Below are 6,615 nucleotides of genomic sequence, written 5' to 3'. Positions count from 1 at the left end.
TTAACCATCGGGCTTTCTTGCACAAGAAATTCATGGTTCCTGTCTACACTGGTCTCTTGCGCAAGAACAGTTGTGCAAGAGGGATTATTCCTGAGTGGGAGCCTCATAGTTCTTGCGCAAGAAGCACTGATTTCATACATTAGAACATCAGTGTTCTTGCATAAGAACTCACGGCCAGTGTAGACAGGCAGCAAGTTTTGGCGCAAAAGCAACTGCTTTTGCGCAAGATCACACCAATGTAGACACAGCCAAGGGGTAGGGCTGGGGGAAGTTACAAGGAAGTGCTGGCTTCATTTTGGATTTGGAAATGTTTGGCCAGGTAGAGTCTTAATATTTAATCCCATATTGTCCTTTAATGTGCTATGATATTCCCATAGATATCGCATGGGCCTTGCAACAATTCCATCTCAAAAGAATGTGATGTTGCAGGATGATAGCAAAGTAGGAGTGAAGAGAAAAGGGATGGTGTTTGAGCAAGCTCTTGATTAAGCATGACACTGATCCTGCAAACACTTACTCATTCAGGTAGATGCTACTGATGCAGACAGCCCCAATGACTTCAGTCCATTTGCTTCAAAGGGCACTACTCATGCATGCAACTCCTGCTCAGAGGAATACGAGGGTCAGCGCCTCATATCTGAGCATTTAAATAATGCTTCACAACTTCACAGCTGCCTTTCCTCATTCCATACAGGGGCATGACTGTTTTTAAATTATTTCAGAAGAAAGCAATAGTTGAGGTGTGGCTTTGACAAGCTAAAGTTGCATGAGCAATTTGAATTGGAGCATTTTTTCACTTTTGAGCACTGGACTTTGAAACCTTACTGTTGTTTTAACATAGCTTGGGAGTAATGTGTGTGCACGTTGCCCTCTGAGTTTTTTCAGTGTGGCTAAGTCTACACTAAACCTTCTTTTTTTTTTTTAAGTACACAAAATGCTCCGCATTTTGCGTTCCTTTTTCCGATTATTTTTCAGAAGAAGCTTTGCCAAAATTTGGCCCGTCTACACTGGGCCAAATTTTGGAAAATCCCCCTGTTTATGAAGATCCCTTCTTCCTCATAGATTGAGGAAGACAAGGCTTCAGAAAGAGTGTGTTTGCTCTTCCGCAAAAAAAAAAAAAGCAGAAGAGCAAACGCATTTCCTGGATGCAGTAGAGTTTTTCCAGGATACCACCGGTATCCCAGAAAACCACCGCAGTCTAGATGTACCCTGAGTTTTATAGGCCCCATCATCACAGTTAAGAATGAATTATGATTTGCCAATGTTAGATAGGAGCTTGTGCTTCTGGAGTATGAGTGTGAGCATTCTATCTCCACCACAACATTGTGCATAGTAATGACCAGCGGTCCCCTAGTTATTCAGAATAACCTCCCTCCCCAAATTCTCAGATTAAAAATCCATAAAAATCTGAATTTTTTAGTGATTAAAATTAAACACCAGCAGCCCAGAGCTGACAGTGGAAGAGCTTGTCAGCCCTGGGCAGGTTTTCTTAACACTGTCACTACTGTAGATATATGCAAAATATCTTCAGCTACCAGAGACAAACTCATGGAAAGTTTTGACAGTGACTGTGTTGAAATGTTTTTAATCTTGATAGCCCCATGATATTTAAACTAGAAGGTGAAGACTCAGTTTAGAATAAAAAAAGATTAATGCCTCTGCAGTAACTCATGATATCCTAATGTCTGATTTCAGGGAAGTTCAGTGTTCTAAAGAAAAATCACAATGACAAGTTAAAATGTACTTGAAAAATTGAACTCAGAAGAGAAACATTTGATTGTAAAACCCAGCCCGTGTCAACCAGAGGGACCATTCTCATGTGACTCTCAGACAAAGAGATGCCTTATTATGAAACTGAGAATAAAGCAAGTAAGAAGGTTATCAAGACAAGTAGTTCTTCCAGTAGAAAATGAACAAGCAAGAAGAGTTGGTACATCAAAAACAACTGACCTGTTTGCTGATCAAAAGTCTAGAAACCAAAGGTTTTAGTTAAATGTTCTAGACATGTGTAAGTAGTATTTTCCTATGTAAGATCACCTACATCATATGTTGGCACATTGACGGATAAGAGAGCTATATTCCAATTTTCCAAGGTGTCAAAATTTTAGATTTTTTCAAGTGAGGAAAGGGAGCCCCAACCTATTCCTGCACCAGGGCTCTCAGTGGCTCATTGCTCCACTTGGCCCCCCGGCATTTGTCTCTCCTCCACCCTGTCCCTTGGTGCTTTCCCCTTTCTTCTCCTAACCTGCCCCCCTCTGCTCAGCACAAGCCCCTTCCTCTCCCACTCCTTACTCTTTTTTCCCCCCTCTCCTCCCCCACCTTCTGCCTTCCAATTTGCTGCTCTGGAGTTTGTGATCAGGTCCCAGAAGTCCCCACAGCCCTGGCCCCAGCTGCTTCCCGGACTCTAGACCACTTGCCGGGCCTGGAGCTGGGTCACGTGGTGCAACTCTGGGCCGGGCAGTTTTAAAGTCCCAGGTCATGACATCTCGCCATGCCCGGGCATCTCCCCTCTCAGCTGTTGCGCAGCATTTGAGCACACCACGCATGCGGTCCCTTGGCCCCACTGTGCCCCATATATGGCCGGCGCCAAGGAATTTAAAGTGTGGGGCTGCGGTGCCCCATCACAATCACCCTCCTCCTCAGCAGCTGCCAGCCGGCCCTTCAAAGGATGGCCCAATGGGAAATTCCCAGTATCCCGCCGGGCCAGTCCCCCCCCCCCCCCGAAGCGCATCAGCTGGATGCATGAAAAAGGTGCAGAGAACCAGAGAGCGGGGAAGGGGTGAAGGCTAAGATGCACGGAGGGCATATGAAAAGCCTGAGGGGACAGAGAAGTGGGCAGAGCTGATGACAGGAGGGCACAGAAGGGAGATGCAGAGGACTGGGCAGGTACTGAAGTCAACGAGACTACTCATAGGCATAAGTATTTGCAGGATGATGGCTTAATTAGACTTAACACAGCAAGGATTGGAGGAGGGAAATGGGGAGTAAGAGTTACAAAAACATGTCAGTGTAAACTACACACATATGTAGTGGCTTGCCTTCCTCCTGCAGCTGGGATTCTGGGATGTAAGTGGGTGTGTTTGGAGAGAGAGACTGGGGGATGGCAAGTGTGTTGGGAGAGACCAGTGCTGCATGGTGACGGCTCTGGCAGCATTAAAGTGTTTGGCTTTTCTGCAGTGTGGCCTCATTTCATTGCCACAGCTACCCCAACATGATATCATTTTGGCTTACTGCAGGAGACACACCAGCACTGAAAGTCACTAACAGGCTGATGTAAGTGAGTGCTTCTAGAGGACACCAGCCCCTTCTGCTCCCCAGCACCTTGCAGAACACTGATTATTTAACTTCAGGGGGTAGCCGAGTTAGTCTGTACAGGATAAACTTAAAAAACAACAAATGGTCTGGTAGCACTTAATAGACTAACACATGGAGATGACATCAGGAGCTTTCGTGGGCACACAGCCCACTTCTCGTTAAGCAAAGTCAAGACATTTCAGGTGAGCTAGCCAGCAGAGGGCCCCACAGCAGTCTGCACACTATGTAACCAAAGCAGGCGGAAGACTTGTAATGAACTTAAGAGTTTTTTTAAGCAACAGGTAGGGAATAAGAAGGAAATAAAATTCTTACTAATGTCGATGTTCTTCCAGGGGCAGTCAGCAACAACAAAGGCCTGATTCAATATCTAGGCCAAGTTCCTCTTAGCAACACAAACAGAGCTGGCTCAAGCAACAACCTGGGAAACCCAATACTTCCCCTCTCACAAGCACTGATTCTGTATATAAAGAGAACTTTTAATACAAGGAAAAGGGAACCCAGGATTAGACGAGGGAAAATACCACAGCCACGTTCAAAAGCACTCGACCCTAAGCAAAATCTGACCCCCAAAGCATGTTGGGCACTGTCACATGCTTCAGCTTCCCATGATGCGGTGGGACAGTCCAGCAAACAAACAACTACTTAATATGCCACTCCTATGTCCCTCCACTTGACCCCACTCACAATTGGCTCCTCTTGATTTAGGTTAGTGAAGACCCAGCATTCAGAGGAGTGTTCCCAGGGATTCACTTTCCACCCCAGAAAGGGAGGGAGATGAAACAATATCTCTGTTGTTACCATGTACTTCTTCAGCTAGCTCTTCTCTGCTGCCACTGGTCACATGCTGCTGCCATGCCATGTTCAGAGGTTCTACCACATAACCTAGTTCTTGAGTGATTTCAGCTCTTAGTGATTTCCCTGAGTAGCAGGGAGCCTCATTGCAAGTACAGTCTCTGCATTAGGTTTCCTTTCACCCCTGTCATTCCTCCAGACCTTAGTTATGGACCTGCTTATCAGCAATTCAGCTCTGGTAATCACCAATCAGAAACAGCGGCGAAAAGTCCTGTGGCACCTTATAGACTAACTGTGGTCTTTGCCCACGAAAGCTTATGCTCCTACACTTCAGTTAGTCTATAAGGTGCCACAGGACTCCTCGCCGCTTTTGCAGATTCAGACTAACACGGCTACCCCTCTGATACTTGACAATCAGAAACAGTGGCTCTCAATTGAGTCTAATTAGCTTTGCTGAGAGAGAAGATCAAATGGTGTCTAGTATTCATCAGAACTGTCCACGCAACCTGGTAAAAAAACCTGCCTACACAGTGTTCCCTTTAAGCAGCGGGCAGCACAGCCTCACAGCTGCTTAATGAGCCCTGCATGGGACTTGTACACCAAGCTGCCTGGTGGAGGTAGAGCCACTTCTCCCTCGGCCTCAGCAGCAGCTCCCTGCTGAGGACAGAGCAGTGATCTCTCTCTGCCACAAAAAGATGGAGAAAAGCTGTTCTCACTTGACACAAGAAAGCAGGAGATGAGGCACTGAGTTCAAACCACAGCATCACAGATTTAGAATAAATCACAGGAAAAACTTTTGAACTATACAAACAGTAGGACAATGGAGAGACTAGGTGGACACTCCTTCAACGGAGGTTCTGAATAGGAGATTGGAGCCTCCTGCATTTTGTCAGGGGGTTAGAGTAGATTGCCATTGCTGTCCCTTCTATCCCTATGCCTATGTCTGGAGCTGGAGTATTTGAGGAAACAGGGGGTATGTCTACACTACCCCGCTAGTTCGAACTAGCGGGGTAATGTATGCATACCGCACTTGCTAATGAAGCCCGGGATTTGAATTTCCCGGGCTTCATTAGCATAAGCGGGGAGCCGCCATTTTTAAATCCCCGCTGCTTCGAACCCCGTGTAGCGCGGCTACACGGGGCTCGAACTAGGTAGTTCGGACTAGGGTGCCTATTCCGAACTACCGGTACACCTCGTTTCACGAGGAGTAACGGTAGTTCGGAATAGGACCCTAGTCCGAACTACCTAGTTCGAGCCCCGTGTAGCCGCGCTACACGGGGTTCGAAGCAGCGGGGATTTAAAAATGGCGGCTCCCCGCTTATGCTAATGAAGCCCGGGAAATTCAAATCCCGGGCTTCATTAGCAAGTGCGGTATGCATACATTACCCCGCTAGTTCGAACTAGCGGGGTAGTGTAGACATACCCTGAGTGGTTTGTTGTTGGTAACTTCTCTTGACGTAGCTGAAAAGCGGGAAATATGGATCATCGTTTATGGAAATGTACTATCTGGGTTGCGGAACTAAGGCATGTGTTATTAGATGGTTGTTATCTGTTTATATGTGTATATAAGAACTGATTTTTTTAATAGGAGGGAAGATGGAGAGATACATTTGTGAGAGTTTATAATTTAGAAAGACTCCCTCGGAAGGGCCAATAAAGGCTGGATCTCCCTGGTCTGGCACCTTTGGGACCTGACCCAGGGAATTTTCCAGACCAAGGAAGGTCAGTGCTGGCCCCTCTCATCCCAGCAGCCAACTCAGCTCTGCTCTTTGCTGCCAGTCCCAGGGGTCTGCTGTTCTGGCTCCGGGGTGCTGGGGCTCCCCTGTTCTATCTGTCAGCCTCCAGGACACCCCTGCTCCAGGCACCAGGGCATCATGGCTCCACTGCTCTGGCCACCAGCACCTGGGGTGACACAGGTCCTCTGCTTTGGCCCCCTGAGGCTTTGCTGCTTGGGCCTCCGGGGAACCAGGGGTCTGCTCCTCAGGCCTGTGGCCCTTGGGACTCCCCTGCTCAAGCTGCTAGGGCTCTGTTCTTCCAGGTCTAGCAACGCTCCTGGTCCCAGCCTGATAGTTTTTCCTAGGGTTGCCAGGTGTCCAGTTTTCTCCCAGACAGTCCGGTAATTGCATCTTCTGTCCAGTGAAAAAAACAGAAAATACCGGACATGTAAAATGTCCAGTCTTTTCTGTTATTCTCAGACGGAAGGCCAGCGGGAACATTTTTCCTGTTTCTGGCAGATCCTTTGTTTTGTTTGTTTGTTTGGGGGTTTTTTGCTCAACCAATTTCCCCCCCACCATGTTCAGAATTTTTTATGAAAGTATCTGGCAACCCTAGTTTTTCCCCATGGCTGCGCCAGCCTCGGAGCACCCACAGGAAATAATGGATTACAGAGATTCCACCAGCATGATGAATATAGGAATTTTGAGACTTCCCCATGAAGCATGGCTAGCTCTGCACAGCCCTCGCCAAAGAAACTCTCTGGTTTGTTAGGGTACATCTAGACTACAAGCT

This window comes from Pelodiscus sinensis, chromosome 2 (genome assembly GCF_052426305.1).
Source record: "Pelodiscus sinensis isolate ZL-2025 chromosome 2, ASM5242630v1, whole genome shotgun sequence".
Lineage (NCBI taxonomy): Eukaryota > Metazoa > Chordata > Testudines > Trionychidae > Pelodiscus > Pelodiscus sinensis.
The sequence above is the reverse complement of the archived record's forward strand: the minus strand, read 5'-3'. Positions refer to the sequence as shown.